Genomic DNA, 10,022 nt, shown 5'->3' with positions numbered 1-10,022 from the left:
AAGATGAAGATGAAGATGAAGATGAAGATGAAGATGAAGATGAAGATAAAGATGAAGATGAAGATGAAGATGAAGATGAAGATGAAGATGAAGATGAAGATGAATATGAACATGAACATGAACATGAACATGAACATGAAAATGAACATGAACTTGAACATGAACATGAACATGAACATGAAAATGAACATGAACATGAACTTGAACATGAACATGAACATGAAGGTGTAGATAAACATAAACATAAACATTAAAAGCGATAGAGACAAAGATAGAGAGGAAGAAAGTGATAGGGATAAAAAGGAAATACAACTGAAGAATGTGCGTGTTATATTGTGATGTGTTATGCTACATATGTTATGTTATTGAATCTAATGCTATTCTATGTTATGTTATGCTAAGTACTAAGCTAAACTCCCCTCCACTTAACCCATTCCAACAAATTTTATTTCAGCTCAACTCAACTCACATAAACTATCTTTAATTTTAGCGGTTGAATTTCAACCGCTGGGCGAACACTAGTATGCATAAGATGGCCACGGTTGTCCTAAAGCTAACTTAGCTATTACCTGTTGAACTTTTTGAAGTTGATTTGGATAGTGAAGACCAGTAAATTATGGATTTAAAATTATACCATCGTAATCCTTGTTTAATTCTGTATAAAAAACGTGGTTAAAAAAAAAAGGGCGTTTTTCAAGAACCATTTTTAAAATATTTTTCTTTGTGACGAGATGGTTTATTTTGTGAGAATTAACAATTTTTTGTAATTTGTTTTCGAAAATTTATGTTGAGATATATTATTTGTACGGCAAGATTTTCCTTTAAGGCGACAAACCCCTAGAAATGGGCGTGGAAATTACAGGACTAAAGTTAGCAAAACGCAGATATTATTGCGGATTTCGGCAGAATATCGCTTCGTTAACAATATTTGTTCCACAACTTTTCAGTGTGGCTAAAGAATTCTTCAATATTAATTAAAAGTTATATATACAATCGCTCTTTAGCAAAGAAGCGGGTTTTCAGGAAATTTTTGGAAAATGGGGTAGCTCCGCGCACTTATATCATATATGTGGATCTCAATACCTACTTGACCGGTCTCAACCAAATTTGGTATACACATTGCGCTTAGGCTTCTTAAGCACCATGATAAAAATTTTTTCAATCGGACAAAAACCACGGGCTCCACCAACGTAACGGTAATTTCAAAAAGCTCAAAGCTAGTTATATTTTAGCGGCAGTAGTCCGATTTAAAAAAAAATAGTCAATACGCTACTTAAGGAGGCTAAGCACAATGTGTATATCAAATTCGTCGATATCGGTCAGTAGTTTTTGAGATAAACATATATCATAAAAGTGGGCAGTGCCACCCTCATTTTCCTAAAAATTTCTTGAAAAACCACTTCTTTACTAAAGGGCGATTGTATATATCAATTTTGAAAAAATATTGATGAATTCCTTAGCCCCACTGCTCAAAAAAACTGAAAGTCTGGTACATAAACAATATAAATTCAAAGCCGTATTAAGAAAAATGGCCTAACTTCGACAATTTTTATACGATTGCAATAAATTAGCAATCAGTTTATTTAAAACTGGGGAAATTAGCGATGGTCAAAATTTAAAAAATTAAGATAAATATGGGTCTTTTTTTATTTTACCCGATAAAAAATCCAAACAAGCCAAGTCCGACAATATATTATTATATGCCATTTCAAAGGCCTATATATCCTCATCCCATATCATATTGGAGCTTTGAAATCGAATCAAAAATAGTCATTCAAAAACTCATAAATCTACAAAATTGCATTTTCTGACCTAAATCGACAGGTCGAGACCTCTAAATAACCTTTAAAAAATCTATAAGAATAAATAGGCAATAATATTTCTCAAAACAAATAAAATTAGGGGGTAGGGTCATGAAATTTCCAAAAAAAAACATTTTCGATGGGCACCCTAATGTACATACATATATAGATTTATAATAAAACTGCTGCCGTTTTATTTGTGCGCGCATCACGTAAAAAGTACTGATCCGATTTAAACGAAATTTTAAAGGATTGTAGGGAAATACACAGATACTTTTTTCGTTAGCTGGACCAGGGACCGATCCATTTTAAAAAATCGTATTTAGGGTCAGATTTTCTTGAAATTTAGAACGTAGAAAGCTTATTGCCTGGATACGACATCCGGGACCGATCTATCTAGGACCGAATGTCGATACTTTGCCTTCCTTATAAATACCTTCGAAACAATATTAGCTAAGAGTTTTGGATGCAGTGAGAGTAGGGATGAAACGATACCATGCAGGTATCGATACTTTTACTTGGAAGTAGTGTCGATGCGTGAAAAATATCGTACCTAAAGTATCGATACCTACTCGTATCGGTACTCATTGTGTATTCCGTATTAAGTTAAATTGTTTTTTTTTTTTAAATCACAAGTTAATCATCCTCTGGGAATCCTAAACTCCGAATAATAAAATTTAATAATGTAGGAGCTGAAAATAAATAAAACTCCGTTATATAGGAGAACTATATGTTTAATGATGAATGGTATTTACACAGATACATATACAGTTACAAGTTAATCTTATTTATGAAAACATCTTAATAGGTATATAAAAATCGATACTTTTACTTGGAAGTAGTATCGAAAAAAGTGTCGATGCCTGAAAAATATCGGACCTAAAGTATCGATACCTACCCGTATCGGTGTACTTTTACTTGGAAGTAGTATCGAAAGAAAGTCTCGATGCGTGAAAAATATCGGACCTAAAGTATCGATACCTACTCGTATCGGTACTCATTTTGTATTGCGTATTAAGTTAAATTTATTTTTTATTAAATCACAAGTTAATCATCCTCTCGGAATCCTAAACTCCGAATAATAAAATTTAATAATGTAGGAACTGAAAATAAATAAAACTCTATTAGATCGCAGAACTATATGTTTAATGATGAATGGTATTTATACAGATACATATACAGTTACAAGTTAATCTTATTTAAGAAAACATCTTAATATATAAAAATCCCGAGTCACTATTTTTTTTTTCATTGAAATTTTTTCTATGCTTCTCACAACGTGCTTGTCTTAATATATAAAAATCCCGTGTCAATGTGCTCGTTTACGCTAATTTCCGAAACTTCTTAACGGATTTCATTGAAATTTTGTGGGTGTGTATTGTTGGTTCCAACTTAAAAGACAGTTTCGACCCAGAGAAAAATTATTTTTTTCATCGAAATTTTTTCCATGCGTCTCGCAACGTGCTTAAAAATCCCGTGTCGCTATGTTCGTTTACGCTAACTACAAACTGCCCATATCCGAAGCGGGAGTTTTCCAATCTTATTTGCGCTACGCTTCATATGTATGTTTATGTTGGGGAGAAATAGGCAGGATAGCAACAAAATAATGTAGTAAGTATTTATACATATAAACATGCACAGACCAACAGCAACAAAAAATTCACCGTTTGGACACCATCCAAGTTTATCCATTCCACTGGCTGATGTTTCAACCGTAACCAGAGATCGTTTTTTCAAACGTAGTGAACAATAATACAATCTTTTGTAAATTTCGACATCGAATGAAACGTAAGAAACAATATGGGTCTTCACACCGAGATCGGTATTCGGTAACTCGGTGTCTGGTAGATATTATGGGTCTTCACACCGAAGCTTGGTACTCGGTAACTCGGTGTTCGGAAATTTGTAAAATAGTGTTACATAAACAAAATACGTGGGAAAAAATTATCGAACACTGAGTTACCGAGTACCAAGTTTCGGTGTGAAGACCCATAATATCTACGATGCATGTAACCTGCCTATGTATCGGTATGTAGCAGGACAACGTCTGCCCGGGCTTACTAGTATATTAATAAAATATTTCAGCGAAAAAAGTCTTTTTTTGTTGTATTTCCCAAGAATAGAAGTTTTTCCAAATGTTTGCCTGTCAACAGATTTCTTGACGTGGTTATTGTTGCTCCTGCTTTCGAAAACAATCGGTTGCAAATATATGTGTGTAAATATGATCGGGTTCGACTTAAGGGAGGATACTGGGCTGGATAAATATAAGGACATTTCGTCACTTTTCGTAGACCTTTTTTCCTTTGACCGACGGCGAGCCGTTTGTGGTGTTGCCAGAAGTCGAAGTTATCCTTGGCTCTCGTACTTAAAGGACGCGCAACTTTTTTTGAGAAGTTCACAAATTAGAATAAGGCAACTTCTATATGTTCCAACTGTTTAGCCAATATGATAATGTTGGACGCAAAGCAAGACTACAGACTGCAGACTAGATTTAATTTTTTTTTTTCAGACTAGATTCGAAGATAGCGTTTAAACTTTCTGGGATTAGGATACGTTTAATATTTTAGTGTTTTCTAGGATTTTTTATTTTTTTTTTTTTTTGAATCAACTTGTTTTCTTTATTTCTTTTCTTCAATAACATAGCTATTTGCCCCTACCTTTAGTATTGCCCGCTAACGTTTACAGCGCGAAGAATAATAGAGTTACTCAGTGACTTTTACATCGCGTTAGAACGTCTGTACTGAATATTCATCCACTTAACACTTCCACTCGAACAATTGGCCGTGTAAACGTTGCAAACCCTCGACTTAGGTGAAGCATTTGGATCGCATTTTGCATTATGTCCACTATGGCGCTTTCCTGCGGTTTTCGCTGGCAATTAAGTTGCCAAAAAGCACAGGGCGATTCATATAAGGCATAAACGTAGAGGAAAAAATTTCGGAGCAAAATTTAACTTGTTATCGGGTTTCCTACCTGTCAAAATTACTTGGTATCGAACGAAAAGTATGGCGTATGTACTTGTATTTATTCGTATCGTTACATACCTAAGTGAGAGGAAGTAATAACACAAAATACTTTTAAGGCACAGCGAAGCACGCCGGGTATCTGCTAGTATTTGATAACGTAAGAACTTCGAAAACGGACATTGATGAATAAATTTTCAACTAAGGTAGTATATTTTCATATATTTGCATACATGTAAATATTCGCGCACATTTATTAGTATTATATTCTATTATAGCTAATGATCACGATCGCGTAAAAACAATAGAGTTTGCATTTCGATAATAAAATTTAAATTAAATTAAATAACTATCGATAGTGAAATACAAATAAACTATTGGTATCATAGTATAAATTTACTAGGTATATGGGAAACCATTTTTACGTTTATACGCATTAGAGAAAAAATAAAATTTGTTCTTATTTGGAACAAACCCCTTCTGACAAGCCTTTTTTAGAATAACTACATTTTGCATGAAAAGAATTTTAATCGCGATTAAGATTGATTGAGTACAAGCGCTACAATAAAACTAACATGCTTAACATTCAATTGCATGCACTTTTAAGTGATTGAGTAAGTTTGTTTTATTGCTGCGGTGCCTGATCAATTTGGGGCACCGGGTGCGTATTGCCGATTGGGTATTGTTTTTTTTTTTTAAGTGCCAAACTTTTGCCGTATTGAAAGATATTTATAAAACCTGCACTGAACTTTGATCCGATACAGCGTCTAAATTATTGTAAATTAAAGATATGAGTATTTTTACCTCATACACATACAAATATACTATTGTCGACTTCAGCATTAGAGATAGCAAAAATACATATAAACTAACAAAGGTAACAACTACTGCCAATATTGGGGTATCGAGGTACAGTATCGATATTATTATTATTGATTATTTTTTTATTATTAGATTGGCGCTTACACATATGTTAGTGTTTGGCCGAGCTTCTCCTCCGATTTATGGCGTGCGCCTTGATGTTGTCACACAAAGCCGAGGGACCTACAGTTTTACGCCGACTCCGAACGGCGATTGTATTTTTATGAGAAGCTGTTTTTTCATGGCAGAAATAAACTCGGAGGTTTGCCATTGCCTGCCGAGGGACGACCGCTGTTAAGAAAAAACCTTTTTTCTATAATTTTTTTTGCGATGTTGCTTTGACCAGGGTTTGAACCCAGGTGCTGCGGAGTGGAAGCGCGCACTACTTACCACTATACCACAGCGGCCGCCATCGATATTATTATTACCTTCTTTTTATTAGCTCGGGATGTAACTATCTAATATTGATGCGCCTAAAAGATGCAGCGATTTCTATTCTCAAGTTACATACCTGATGACCAGGGAACGGATTTTTAGGACCTAAAAACCTATAAAAAAGGCAAAATAAAGTAACGAAATAGTCTGGAAAAGGCAAAATAAAATAGCGAAAAAGGCAGGAAAAGGCACTAGGTATTGCCAAAAAGGCAAAAAAAGGCAAAACAAAATAGCGAAAAAGGCATGAAAAGACAAAAAAAAAGGTATTGCCAAAAAAGCAAAATAAGGCACTAAAAAAACAGAAAATACGAAGAACAATCAAAAAATATATTTATTTTAGAAATTTTTATATTACAAGTAAAAAGAGAAAAGCTATGAACTAGTTTCATTATATGAAAAATTTGTACTTTGACTCTTTGACTATTTTATTCTTTCGAGTTTCTAACTCATAAAACTTTAATCTGTATAGTTGTAGTAACATTGAACCATAAGATGCATTTTGAAGTTTTCTGGCAGCATTTTCATTCGATTTTCGCGAAGAAAAGCCTTGAATGCACTAAATGAGCGCTCGATGTAAGTTGATACAAGTGGAGCCCAATTTAAATACGGAACGTTTGAAACGTTCATATTATCAGGAATAAGGGCGTTTTCCTCGCCCTTTACAATTTTATACACACCCCTTATTGTCTTCAAGCCTACGTTAGCTGAGAAAACGGCTTTGAATTTTTCCAACACCAATTTGGAAAGAGGTCCCTGCGCTTCTACAAGCCGCATGGGCATGTGTATATTTTTTAATCTTAAAAAAAAATTGTAAATGCTATAATCACTATTTTAAACGTAGAAAAGGCAAAAAAGGCAAATATCTTAAAAAAGGCAAAAAAAAGGCAAATATCTTAAAAAAGGCAAAAAAGGCAACATCAAATGTATATACATGGAATCAGGGAAAGCTAAATCGTGGACATTCTTAATCGAATATACTCTATCTCTTTAGCAGAAAGAAAGGCAATTTCCATAAAATCCGTTCCCTGCTGATGACAGTACGAATGGCAATTATAATAGGGAGGTTTTAGTTTTTTAAACTATAATTTTATTTTTACTCGAGTATTTCGTTAAAAGCATCGATGCCAAAAAGACTCGGAAAGGAACAAAAAGTGTCGATAGTATCTGAACAGTGAAGATTTCGAATCATCGACGCACAATCCAAAAGTGCGGCCAAAATTCGAAGCTTTAAAGAAATTATTCGAAATTTCGTACTAGAGGGCTTTCGGGGTCGCTAATTACGAATCCAATGTCAGAATTGCAAAATTCAAAATGGCGGATCCAGTATGGTGTCTGGTAAATTTCCAGCTTTTTAATGAGATTTCTTAGAAAAGTTTCAAGAATGCAGTTTTATAGCCCACTACAGAGTTGAAGTAGCTAGGACTTACCGTTGATTTTTGGAAATGTTTTTTTTGTTAGCAGTCCAGTCATTTTTTCCATATAAAGTATGTTCGATGATATGAAGAAAATGAGCAGCACAAAACGATACTAGTAAATAAAATTACATACTCGATACTTTTCGTCCGATACCAAGTAATTTTGGTATCGATACTTTTGAACCGAGTACTGTGTAGGTGTCGGAAGAAAGTGTTTGTATCGAAACCTGATTCAGTGACAATTTTATTCCCGGACTTTTATTTTATTCCCGGATATTTTATTTAATCTTATTATTATTGTGAATAGCTAAAAAATTTTGGCAGTTTTGTTCCAATGAAAAGAAAGTCCTACAAAGAAAGGCCTATTATCATCTCATTAACATATAGCTAGCTTCAAGTGAAAAGTTGCTAATACCATGTTCTGACCGACATCGAAAACATGTGTTTTCGTCCATGTAAAATCTGCCAAACGAAAACCAGTTTTCGCTGAAAACTACTTAAAAATTCACGTTCCACTCATTCGAGTCAGTGTCTGCTCTAGTTTTTTCGATTATTTATCGAAGTGGAAGTCATATTTTATCATCTTCAACAAGCCATTTCGGATTTATTGTTAATTGGCTGACCAAAGTAAAATAAGAATGAAAGTAAAATATTGTCAATGAAAAGAAAATGAAGGAAAAGTGTTTTGGTTTTGTTTTTGTGTAGCAAAACTGTAATGAAAGGATCAAGGAAACGAAAACACTAATAACCGGAATCAAAATTTTGTAAGCCCAAGTATGATAGACATTTTATTTTATTTTATTATATTATATAATGTTTTTGAGAAAAATACACCGTAGTAATTTTAAAATTTCAAAATTACATTCCTCCACTGAAAAATGAGATATTCGAGCTAACTCGACGGCACCCAGTGTGCTTTTTTAACACTTCATGCCAATTAATCGTAGCGCTTTCGACAGAAGCAATATTTTGATATGAAACAAAATGGCTTTGAAAGCTAATGTAATTGCCTTTCAAGAAAAAATATTGATATTGAGCCACAATCACTCCTTGACCTTAAAGAAATTGGGCAAAAATGGTGTTCTTCGAAAAAATACCTGCAAAATCCGACGGATATATTAAAAAAAAACATGTTTTGTATTTTTTATTATATTAATATTATAGATTTTGAGACGAGCAACACGATTCCACTGTTCAAAATTCGAAAAAAAATTGTGTCCCCTTAATTTAAAAAATTCATCATTTATTGCTTTTTTTAACCGACTTCCAAAAAAGGAGGAGGTTATCAGTTCGTCGGAAATTTTTTTTTTTTTTTTTTTTTATGTATGTTACCGCATAACTTTGGACCACGTCAACTGATTTCGATAATTCTTTTTGCATCGGAAAGGTAGTGTCTCAGAGGTGGTCCCATACTAATCTGGTTAAGATCCGCTCAGCGGATCATGAGATATATATATATATATTTTTTTTATATGAGAGTTGAAGTCGGTTTTTTTTTGCTAAAAATTACTTGTTTACCTTCCTTTTATTAGCTCGGGATGTAACTATGTAATATTGATGCGCCTAAAAGATGCAGCGATTTCTATTCTCAAGTTACATACCTGATGACAGTACGAATGGCAATTATAATAGGGAGGTTTAAGTTTTTTAAACTATAATTTTATTCTATTTGCCTGCAGCAGTGCATCCTTCACTCAATTTTATATTCCTCGAACAATAAAAGCAATTCAAGTCCTTTAATTTAAGTCTCTAGGCCCTTTGAGAGCTAAATTATTACGATTCTGAAGTTAAACTTCGAAATTTCATTCGACATTTTATGCAATTTTTTTTCTAATTTCGGAGTAAAAACTAGTACAGCAGTTTCGAAGTTTGATTTAAAATTGTTATAACTTGGCTCTCAGAGGGCGTACAGGCTTCTACGTTGGCTCAAATTAAAGGTCTTGAATTGCACTTATTTCTCGGGTGATATAAAATTGAGTGAAGGATGCACTTCTGCATGCAAATAGAAAAAATGCAATAAATAATGCATTTTTTAAATTAAGGTGTTAAAATTTGTTTTCGAATTTTGAACAGTGGAATCGTGTTACTCGTCTCAAAATCTGTAATACAGTAAAACCCGCTTAAGTACCTCTCGAAAAATGTCAGCTTTTTGACGTACTTAGGCGGGTTGGGTACTTAAAAGAACCCGCTTAAGTACCTCGATGCGGGTACTTAAGCGAACATAGTTACTGATGTAGTTACATCTTCTTGTTAACTTACATAAATACTTGAATAACAACATTTAATGAAGTACACATAGTTTAAAACCAAAATCGTAGCATTATGTAAACTCATAAACAAGTATTATTAAAAAAATATTTAGTGCAATGGTCTGTAATTTTTACAAGAATTAAAATGTTTAAAAAGTCAAGGTTGGACATATCATTTTGTACTAAATTCAAATGATATTGTTTGCCACTTATGTTTATTTATTAATTTTTAAGGTTTTTCAATCAATTAAAATGCAGTTCATTCCCTAACAAATAACATATAAAGCTTAAGATTTT

General features: G+C 33.3%; 1 protein-coding gene across 1 annotated transcript in view; it reads right to left on the bottom strand.

Moving 5' to 3' along the window:
* LOC118745625 (protein pangolin, isoforms A/H/I/S-like) overlaps positions 1-10,022 on the bottom strand; it is a gene marked incomplete at its 3' end in the record, with an annotated part of 680,824 nt that overhangs the window by 21,017 nt on the left and 649,785 nt on the right.

Source organism: Rhagoletis pomonella, unplaced genomic scaffold (genome assembly GCF_013731165.1).
Source record: "Rhagoletis pomonella isolate Grant_MI unplaced genomic scaffold, Rhpom_1.0 Rhpom_scaffold_00009, whole genome shotgun sequence".
Classification (NCBI taxonomy): domain Eukaryota; kingdom Metazoa; phylum Arthropoda; class Insecta; order Diptera; family Tephritidae; genus Rhagoletis; species Rhagoletis pomonella.
The sequence above is the reverse complement of the archived record's forward strand: the minus strand, read 5'-3'. Positions and strand labels throughout refer to the sequence as shown.